Raw genomic sequence first — 12,239 nt, forward strand, 5'->3', positions numbered from 1 at the left:
ATAGCATCAATCCATTTTGAAGAGTCTATATCTGATATAGCTTCTTCACAGGTAAGTAGATCATCTCCATGATCAACTTCTTCATGAGTAGACAACTCTTGTTCTTCTTCATGAAGGAAATCATATCTCACTGGTGGGTGAGATACCGTGGTTGTTTTATGAGGAATAGCTGTAGATGTTTCATCAATAGGTGTAGGTTGACTAGATGGATCTGTATCCATCTAATCTGCTAGTTGGTTAAAACCTAGCATAGCATGCCATGGCCACCCAATTAGTAGTTTATCCTAGAGCCTATCATTTAGTATGTATCTTGTACATGTTTTAGTAATAAAAGGCATTTTCACTTTTCTGTTTACATAATATATTTATGCGTAATAGAAAAAGGTCCATTGATATTTTGTTAGAAATTATATTCTTAAGTTGTCAAGAATATGAGTGACAGTATTTCTAGCACAAAGTATAATAAATTGGTTTACAATCGAGGATACTTCACAATAAGAACATTACTTATCCAGAAAGATTGTAATCATGTTTATTCCCAAGTTATTTATATGAGATGTAAATAAAATGAAATGGTGAGTCTCATTCCATATAACAAACATGATAGGCACTTATGCATGACAAGTAGGCCGAACCAGTAACATTTATGACAAGCACATGGAGTTTACTCTTGTCAATGCATTATCATAAATCATATCAGTGCATATAATCTTTAGACCTGAGATAGCACAGTTATCTTGTATATAGATGGTTTGAGTTTGATACAGCTTTAATACTTATACTATGTATGGGTATATGGGCATGTGTTGGCTCCTACTAGTTATATTTGGAGGTAGGTGTTGATCAAGATAGAATCTGTTACCCTAAGTAAATAGGGATAAAATCCTATGATCATTTAATTATTCTTGATGTTTCAAGTTCCTGGCCAGGACAGATAGATTCAATCAGAAAAGAGTTTCTGATGAGAAAATCTTTTTAATCAAGAATTGGAATTAAATGAGAACATAATATTCATAGCAAATGGAGTTTGACATAAACCATGACTCCAGCTCGAATTGGGATTTTGTAATAGAGATATTCTAGTGCATGGTAACATATGATAAAGGTTCACTTAAGGTATTCCTTATTACTAATTGGGTGGCCATGGCATGCTATGCTAGGTGTTAACCATGGTCTATGAGGTGCATAAAATGATTTAGAGAAATCATTTATGGTAAGAAAGAGGTCTGATGATATTAAGAGTTGATATCATATCTCATTGCCAATTAGTGATGAGCCTAGTGAGTCACATACATACGCAAGTAATCACCAAGTTAAATGTGATTTAATTAATTAGTTAAAAAGTTTAATTGATTAATTAAATAGGTTTGGTTTGCAATTAGATTGCAAAGTCCCTAGCATGGCTTAAAACCAAATCTAGGTTATTGGATATATAGTATAAGTTAAATTTATATTTAAAGTGTTTAAATGTGAATTTAATTATGAGAAATTAATTAATTAATTAATTTATATTTGATATAAATTGATTAGAAGAGGAGAAATAATTATTTTGGATTGAGAACTCAAAATTACAACACAAGGGTAATTTGGTCATTTCACAGGGTGACATGTGGCACTATGAGATGGTGACACATGGCACCATGAGATGGTGACACATGGCACCATATTAGCTTGCCATTTGTCTTCCAATCATGTAAGATGATCAAAGTCAAGATTAAATCTAGTTTTGACACTTGGCTTAATGTGATTAGGTCAATTAAAATTCTGAGCTAATCAGAAGATGACATGTGGCAAAGGTTTTAAGTGATGACCTAATTATATATTGTGATGTTATGAAAGACTAACACAACATTCTGATTTTATCAAAGAGGTGCCACCACCCTTGAAGTCTTCTTCCTCTTTTCTTCTTCATCTCTCATCAATTCAAAGAGAATTGCCCATATTCTCTTGAATAAAAATTGCTTGAAATCATTTCTAGTATCCTGTATACATCTACAATCTCTCTAAAGGCAAATCCCTATTTTCTAATTGGTTGGCAAGGCTTTAGAAGCTGTTCAAGGGGCTGTCATTGGTGATCTTAGTGTGGACAATCGAGATGGATAACATTTGAGGTCCTAGGTGCTTCCCAAAGGTACCAAACACATCTACAGTGCATCAAAAGGTTAGTGCACATGTTCTTGAATTAATCTAGGGTTCTAATGAATTAATATGTTAATTCTAAAATCTTAAATGACAAATGTAGATCCAAATACATATTAAAAGTATTTTAATATGCTATTAAACATTGAAATCAATAGGTAAATAATGAATCTTGCATGATGCATGAGACCCTAGAATAAAATTTTTGAATTTAATGTTCTATTCTAATAATTTTTATGCTTCCGCTCCTACAATTGGTATCAGAGCCACTATATTTGCCATTTAGATTATTCAATATGTAATTTAATTGTGTGATTTGATCATAAGATGATTGATTCATTGCTGGTTACAAAGAAAAGTGTGGCGGCATCATGGTTTGATGAATCATGGTACGCATGGTTTTGGGTCTTCAATGGTGCGCATGGTTTGGGCTTTGAATGTGCAATTGTTGTATGATCTAATGCCCATCCCATGACTAATTAAAATGTTTAATTAGGAGTTTTAATAACACAATTAAATTTTGATTCAAATATGGATTTTTAAATTTGTTTGAATGTGTTTCAAATCTGAATTTTTAAATTTGTTTGAATGTGATTCAAATCTAAATTTTTAAATTTGTTTGAATGTGATTCAAATCTGAATTTTTAAATTTGTTTAAATGAGATTCAAATATGGATTTTTAAGTTGAATATGAGATATTCAATTTAATTTTAGTATATATGTTTTTTTTTAATTATTAAATAGTGATATGCATGATGGATGATCATGGACAATAAAAGACCAATGTGATCGGATTTATTTCTTTTATGTTTCTTTGGATTGTAAATTAATTATTTTATTTTAGTGGCATGTATTATAAAGGTTGTAATATTTTTGGGTTGTAATTTCATTTATTTGGTTCTTGTAAATTCACCTTGGTATGCCAAGGATTACAATGTAATGGATTGTAAGAAGATTAAGGAGGTCAAGAGCATTAGTGGGATCAGTGGGAGGAATTGAAGATCAAGTATTGATTATGTACTCCTTCAGCAACTCTTGTAATATGAATGAATGAAATGCACCTAGGAATGCCCTGATTCAATTCTTGGTGGCTCAGAATTGAATCCCTTAGAAAGTCCATGATCATACCATATTTATATATTTATCCATGAATGCATGAGATGTATAGGAATGTATGCAAGTATATGATATATGCATGCTAATTGGATAATGTGCAAAGTGAGACCGTAATAGTAATTAGGCCGACCACAAAATCTTCCAAACAAATGATTAAGCTAGAAATGGTATAATTAAAGGTAATTATATCATGGGCCCTCTATTGAGGGAATTATTTTAAGAAATTTTAAATACTTGCATATAATGCAATTAATTTAAGAGATTTTCTTAAGAATAATTGTTAAGCATGAGATGTTGTAAATATGTAAATGGTTTAGTGGCCAATAATGGATGTGCCTGAGGACATTAAAATTATTTGTATGTTTACTAGCTCACTGGGATCAACTTAACCAATGCAAGATAAGTCAATAATGGATATGCCTGAGATTTTGAGCATTAGGGGCTAGGTAAAAAGATTAAACCTCACATGAGATGTGATGGGCAAGGAGTTGCTCACTTACAGTTTATTGTAATTCCAATAATAGATGTGCTTGAGGATGATCAATAAGACTATAAGAATTCAATCACCCACTAGAAATCCATCCAATTAGGATTTTCGTTTCTACTTTGAAAGTGTAGGATTCGCTAAGTTAGTGGGAGGACCAATTTGATTAAAAGACCATAATCATTTTGGTTAAATACATGATACATTTACTAATTAATCTGGTTATTTTCTGTAATTAATTTTCTGATAATAATGAGCACACCACAACCACTACCATCCAATATCTTTGCGAGCATACTTGATCACAATAGGTTGACAGGACCTAATCTTTCTGATTGGCTAAGAAATTTGAAACTTGTCCTGAATCTTGAACATATAGGATATGTTCTAGACTCACAGGTTCCTGGTCCCTTATCTCCAGAGGCCATTCAAGAGGAACATGAAACTTTGGACAAGTGGAAGGAGCATGACATGAGAGCCAAGCTTGCTTCTATGAGTAATGAGTTATAGAAGCAACATGAGAACATGCAATATGCAAGTGAGATCCTCCTTCACTTACAAGAGTTGTATGGTGAACATAGCAGGAATGCCAGGTATGAGATATCTAGGTAGCTATTTCGCATGAGGATGTCTGAGGGACAAAATATTGGAGATCATATCCACAAGATGATTCGGCTGATTGAGTAACTGGAACATCTTGACTTTCACTTGGATTTCCAACTACAGACGGATTTGATCCTTCAGTCCCTTCTTGAGTCATTTGGAAATTTTGTGACAAATTTCCATATGACTAAGCAGGAATACACCTTGGCTTATTTACTTAACATGCTGGTTATTGCCAAAAGAATACGCCGAGCAATAAAGGAAAAGAGGTAGCTTTGATTGCATCTTCTTCTGCTAGAAAGTCCAATAAGAAGAAGGGCAATAAGAAAAAGAAATCTCAAATTCCTGGTCCTTCCAAGAAGATAGCTAAACAGAAAAGGAAGAATAAAACTGATGGAGGCAAAGGAAAGTGTTTCCACTACCAGAAAGATGGGCACTGGAAAAAGAACTGCCCAGAGTATCTTGCTTCTCTGAAGGACAAGAAGGATACACCTTCAGAAGGTATGTCTATATCTTGTTATTTGGATGTTGATGATGCTCATAGTTCATCTACAGCTCGGGTTTTAGATACTAGTGCTAGTTCTCACATTTCTTATGATATGTAGGAACTAGCAAACAGTAGCGGCTTGCGTTCTCGAGATGTTAGACTCTAGATTGGCGATGGCTCAACTGTTGAAGCTTTAGCCATAGGATCTAAATCTTTTTACATGTCTGGACATATTTTGTGTTTGAATAATATCTTATATGTACCTGATGCTTTTAAGAACATCATTTCTATATCTAGTTTGACTAGAAATGGCTATGAATTTCAATTCACAGATGATGTTTGCAATATTTATTTTGGAAATAAATATGTTGGCTTGGGTTATATGCATGATGGTCTTTATTATTTGGATAATAATGATAAACACAAAATGAATGCAAGCAATCTAAAAGAATGCAATGCCATAGTGAAAATCAACTCAAGTTCAAAATATATTTGGCACTTAAGATTAGGTCATGTTGCAGAAGATAGGATTGCAAAACTAGAGAAAATAGGGATTCTATCCTCATTGGGTTCTGAACCTACTCCAACTTGTGAATCCTGCCTTCAAGGCAAAATGACTAGATCACCCTTTGTTGGACAAGGGCTAAGAGCTGAAAATATTTTGGAGCTAATACATAGTGATGTATGTGATTCATTTAAGAAAATGGCTAGAGACGGTTTTCATTACTTTATTACCTTTACTGATGATAAATCAAGGTTTGGGTATTTGTATTTGATGAAATACATATATGAATCCTTTAAAAAGTTTAAAGAATTTAAATCTGAAGTAGAAAATCAAACAGGAAAAAGTATTAAAACTCTTCGATCAGATTGTGGAGGTGAATACTTGAGTATTGAATTTGATGAATACTTGAAAGGGCATGGCATTGTTTCCCAGCTGACTCCTCCAGGGACACCACAGCTGAATGGTGTATCGAAAATGAGAAATCGTATCCTATTGGATATGGTACGTAGTATGATGAGCTATACTGATATGCCAATCTCCTTTTGGGGATTTGCATTAGAATCAGCTTTACATATTCTGAATAGGATTCCATCAAAATTAGTATCTTCCACACCTTATGAGATATGGCATGGAAGAAAACCAAGTCTTAAGCATGTTAAGATTTGGGGTTATCCAGCTTATATCAAAAAGCTGAACACTGATAAATTAGAAACCAATCAGAAAAGGGTCGAGTTGTTGGATATCTAAAAGACAGTTTTGGAAATTATTTTTATTTGCCTACATCACAAATGGTTGTGGTAAGTAGAGATGCCACATTTCTTGAACAACAGTTTGTTCAAGAATGAAGCAAAGTAAGGCAAATAGAATTAGAATTGGAGAATTCTGACCAACCAACAGATTAGATGGATATAGATCCATCTAGTCAAGCTACACCTATTGATGAAACATCTACAGCTATTCCTCGTAGATTAACCAGGATATCTCACTCACCAGTGAGATATGGTTTTCTTCATGAAGAAGAACAAGAGTTGTTTACTCATGAAAAAGTATATTATGGAGATGATCCACTTACCTATGAAGAAGTTATATCAGATATAGACTCTTTAAAATGGATTGATGCTATGAAATCCGAGATTGATTCCATGTATAAGAATCAAGTTTTGGATCTTGTTAACCCACCTGAAGGTATTATACTTATAGGGAACAAAATTGGTTCTGATGAAAAGGTAGATACCTATAAAGCAAGGCTAGTAGCAAGAGGGTTTCGCCAAAGGCAAGAAATCAACTATGAGGAGACTTTCTCGCCTGTTGCCATGCTTAAATCAATTAGAATTCTATTAGCAATAGCTACATACTATGATTATGAGATTTGGCAGATGGATATCAAAACAGCTTTTCTCAATGGATACAGTGAAGAAAACATTTTCATGGAACAGCCTAGCGATTTTAAATCCCAAGATGGTTCCAAGGTATGCAAGCTAAAGCGATCCATTTATGGGTTGAAACAAGCTTCGAGGAGTTGGAACATTCGTTTTGATGATGCCATTAAGTCATTTGATTTCATAAAAAAGGAGGATGAGCCATGTGTATATAAGAAGGATAGTGATAGTGCTGTCACTTTCCTTGTCTTATATGTGGATGACATTTTGTTGATGGGCAATGATACAAGTATGTTGACAGCTGTAAAGGTATGGTTGTCAAATACATTCTCCATGAAAAGACTTAGAGGAGGCAATCTATATTCTTGGAATTCGCATCTATAGAGATATAGCATATGCAGTTAGTTTGAATAGCAGGTATCAATCCAATCCAAGTTTGAAATATTGGATAGCTATTAAGAATATCCTTAAGTACTTGAGAAGAATTAAGGATTTGTTCTTGATATATGGAGGTGGTGACTTGCAATTGGATGGTTATATTGATTATGATTTTCAATCAGATATTGATGATAGAAAGTCTACCTCTGGGTATGTGTTCATTTGTAATGGAGGTGCAGTCAGTTGGAAGAGTTCCAAAGGCGCTACCACATTATCAGAGAGACAGTTAGGCGAGGCAATGTAGCCATGCAAAAAAATAGCATCAGCTGAAAATCCAGCTGATCCATTCACTAAGCCTATGTCACAAGCTCAGTTAAACCGACATCTTAAGAAGATGGGTCTAAGATATTGTAATGAATGGCTCTAGTGCTAGTGGGAGATTATTAGTAGTATACCCTAAAGTATATCATTTAGTATGTATCTTGTACATGTTTTATTAATAAAAGGCATTTTCACTTTTTCATTTACATAATATATTTATGTGTAATAGAAAAGGTCCATTGATATTTTGTTAGAAATTCTATTCTTAAGTTGTTAAGAATATGAGTGACAGTATTTCTAGCATAAAGTACAATAAATTGGTTTACAATTGAGGATACTTCACAATAAGGACATGACTTATCCAGAAAGATTATAATCATATTTGTTCCCAAATTATTTATATGAGATGTAAATAAGATAGAATGGTGAGTCTCATGCCATATAACAAACATGATAGGTACTTATGCGTGATAAGTAGGCCAAACCAGTGATATTTATGACAAGCACATGGAGTTTACTCTTGTCAATGCATTGTTATAAATCATATCAGTGCATATAATCTTTAGACCGGAAATAGCACAGTTATCTTGTATATAGGTGGTTTGAGTTTGATACTGCTTTCATACTTGTATTGTGTATGGGTATATGGGCATGTGTTGGCTCCTACTAGTTATATATAGAGGTAGGTGTTGATCAAGATGGAATATGTTACCCTAAGTAAATAAAGATAAAATCCTATGTTCATTTAATTGTTCTTGATGTTTTAAGTTCCTGGCCAGGACAGATAAATTCAATCAGAAAAGAGTTTCTGATGAGAAAATCTTTTTAATCAAGAATTGGAATTAAAAGAGAATATAATATTCATAGCAAATGGAGTTTGACATAAACCATGACTCCAGCTCGAATTGGAATTTTGTAATAGAGAGATTCTAGTGCATGGTAACATATGATAAAGGTTCACTTAAGGTATTCCTTATTACTAATTGGGTGGCCATGGTATGCTATGCTAGGTGTTAACCATGGTCTATGAGGTGCATAAAATGATTTAGAGAAATCATTTATGGTAAGAAATAGTTCTAGTGATATTAAGAGTTAATATCATATTTCATTGCCAATTAGTGATGAGCTTAGTGAGTCACACACATACACAAGTAATCACCAAGTTAAATGTGATTTAATTAATTAGTTAAAGAGTTTAATTGATTAATTAAATAGGTTTGGTTTGCAATTAGATTGCAAAGTCCCTAGCATGGCTTAAAACCAAATCTAGGTTATTGGATGTATAGTATAAGTTAAATTTATATTTAAAGTGTTTAAATATGAATTTAATTATGAGAAATTAATTAATTAATTTATATTTGATATAAATTGATTAGAAGAGGAGAAATAATTATCTTGGGTTGAGAACTCAAAATTACAAAACAAGGGTAATTTGGTCATTTCACAGGGTGACACGTGGCACCATGAGATGGTGACACATGGCACCATATAAGCTTGCCATTTGTCTTCCAATCATGTAAGATGATCAAAGCTAAGATTAAATCTAGTTTTGACACTTGGCTTAATGTGATTAGGTCAATTAAAATTCTGAGCCAATCAGAATATGACATGTGGCAAGGATTTTAAGTGATGACCTAATTATATATTGTGATGTTATGAAAGACTAACACAACATTCTGATTTTATCAAAGAGGTGCCGCCACCCTTGAAGTCTTCTTCCTCTTTTCTTCTTCATCTCTCATCAATTCAAAGAGAATTGCCCATATTCTCTTGAATTAAAATTGCTAGAAATCATTTCTAGTGTCCTGTATACATCTATAACCTCTCTAAAGGCAAATCCCTATTTTCTAATTTGTTAGCAAGGCTTTAGAAGCTGTTCAAGGGACTACCATTGGTGATCTTGGTGTGGACAATCTAGATGGACAACATTTAAGGTCCTAGGTGCTTCCGAAAGGTACCAAATACATCTACAGTGCATCAAAAGGTTAATGCACATATTCTTGAATTAATCTAGGGTTCTAATGAATTAATATGTTAATTCTAAAATCTTAAATGGCAAATGTAGATCCAAATACGTATTAAAAGTATTTTAATATGCTATTGAACTTTGAAATCAATAGGTAACTAATGAATCTTGCATGATACATGAGACCCTAGAAGAAAATTTTTGAATTTAATGTTCTAATCTAATAATTTTTATGCTTCCGCTCCTCCAGATAGGTCTCAAACTCAAATATCTAGGTATGCAAATTCTAAATCTCAATCTTTATTTCAATATTCTGATTAGAAATATATAGATGAATTAGCAAAAATGATTTGTATTGAGCATTTATCATTTAATTTTGGTGAAAAACTTGATTCTATTAATTATCGTCAAAATGCTTTAAACCTAATGCAAAACGCATTCCTAGAAATACTTCAAAATGCAATGTTTTTTCTTTATTTAGAAAATGAAAAAAAGAATTACAAGAAATTTTTTTAAATATGAGTGCACGAGTTTCTATTTGTAGTGATATTTGGAGTGATCATTGATAAATACATACATATGTGGGTGTAACATGTCATTGAATTAGTGATAATTGGATCACACAAAAAAGAATAATTGCATTTCGTGTTTTTGATAAGAGACATACTATTGATAATATTTATAGGATGATTAAAAATATTTAGAAGAATATAGATTAGTTTATAAAAATTTTTCAATTGGTTTTGATAATACTACTGCAAATTTTGCATTAATTAATGACCTTAAGAAAATTTCCCAGCCCAGTTTTGGGGGAAAATTTTTTCATATTAGGTGTACATGTTATGTTTTAAATTTATGTGTGCAAGGTGGTTTAAGAACCCTTGATGAATTTATTTCTCCCATCAAAAAAGCAATTTTATTTTTATGGAGACATCCATAAATTATGAAAGAATAGGCTAAATTTTGTAAAATAAATAATGGAAGATCAAAAAGATTTCCAAGAGATGTTCCCACTCGTTGGAATTCAACATATGAATTAATAAATGAGTAATTTGGATATAGAGATTTATTGTGCTTATTTATTAACAATAATGTGCCACAAGTTCAACTATATCCACAAAATTGGGATATTTGTACAAAACTTTTAGATATTTTAAAAATTTTTAATGATGCTACATATACATTGAGTGGTGTTTATTATCCTACATCTCATTTATTTATGATTGAATGTCTTAATATTATTGGTGCATTGCAAGACCATGAAAATAATGTTAATTTAAAAGATTGCATTTCTAATATGAAAAAAAAAATGGTTGAATTATTTCAAAAATATTCCTCCACTTTATCTTGTTGCTTCTGTTTTTTATCCTAAATATAAATTAGATGGTTTAAATGACTATTTGTCTCTTTATTATTCATATTTAAATCTTGATGATGAGATTGATTTTGATGTTCATACAATAATTGTTGAAACTAGAAAATTAATTTTAGATTTGTATAGTGAATTTTGTTCTTCTAGCCAATAGTTAGTTTCCCAATCTCAGCCTTCTTGTCAAGTTCATAATGAGCCATCCTCCAGAATAAGCATGGGTGATCGTGCTTTATTACAAAGGCAAAAAAGGCCTAGAGGATCCCTTAGTAATAATTCTGAATTTGATATTTATTTAACCACTATTTTCGAGTTTGGTGATAGTAGTGCAGGTAAAGAATTTTCAGTACTTGATTAGTGGCGCCGACACACAAATACTTTCCCATCCCTTGCTCTAGTTGCTAAACAAATTTTAGCAGCACCAGTCTCCACAGTTGCAGTTGAATAAGCTTTTAGTGCAGGGGGCAATATATTAGATGAGACATGATCCAAAATGGTTCCTGAATCATTAGAAGCTCAAACATATTTGGATGATTGGATTAGGGCAGCCTTAAGGCAACAAAAGATCACACGTGAAGAAGATGAAGATTTATATGATATAGTAACCGATGGAACAATAGCGGGATCAAGCAGTTGTGGAAGTGATTAGGGTAACGGGGTTATCTAACTCTAAATAGAATGTAAGAGAACTACGTAGACTTTGATTCCTCTAAACCCCAAAAGGATACGTAGGCAACTTAATTTCTACAAAATTAAGTTGAAGCCCTTCTTTCTTTTTTTTTAACTAAAATTAATTTAATATCTTTTCATTTATATAATTTTTTCAAATTAAGTCTATACATTTTTTATTAATTTTTATTACAAACACAAATAATATCGTTTTTTTCTTTTCTTTTTTTTTTTGAAATATTTACTTTACTATTTTTTCTCCCATTTTTTTGATCAAACCGCCCTAAACAATCTCTCGAATTGCCCAAAACCGTCTCTTGAACCGCTCCAAACTGCTCAACTCTAAATTGCCTATTAAACGGTTTTAAACCGAGACTCGAACCGGAACCAACGGTTTACGAACCGTCCCTTAGCAATTTGGTTTAGGTTCAATATTTCTCTGAACCTAAACCGGCGGTTCCTGAACCGTGGCCACCCCTAGATGGAGGTTATGTTATCCGCGGCAAGCCACAGGTATTTATGCTTGTGTCTACATAAAAGATGTGTCAGCGGGCTAGCTTTCCTAAACTAATTTTCTAGAGATTTATCTATCAAATTAGAGATAGTAATGAGTAGGATACCCGCATAAATTATTCTTCCCGAAGTCAAACCTGATTAATATTCTCAAAATCCGAATTCGTTCCAAACTTGATTAAAATTTATTCTCAATTACCCGAACTTATCCCAAACCCAATTATTATTACTCAAAAAAATTTAAATCTGTTTAATTTTATATATTTTACTTAAAAATTATTTTTGTTAATAATTTATATTTTAAAATTTT

Source organism: Hevea brasiliensis, chromosome 11 (genome assembly GCF_030052815.1).
Source record: "Hevea brasiliensis isolate MT/VB/25A 57/8 chromosome 11, ASM3005281v1, whole genome shotgun sequence".
Lineage (NCBI taxonomy): Eukaryota > Viridiplantae > Streptophyta > Magnoliopsida > Malpighiales > Euphorbiaceae > Hevea > Hevea brasiliensis.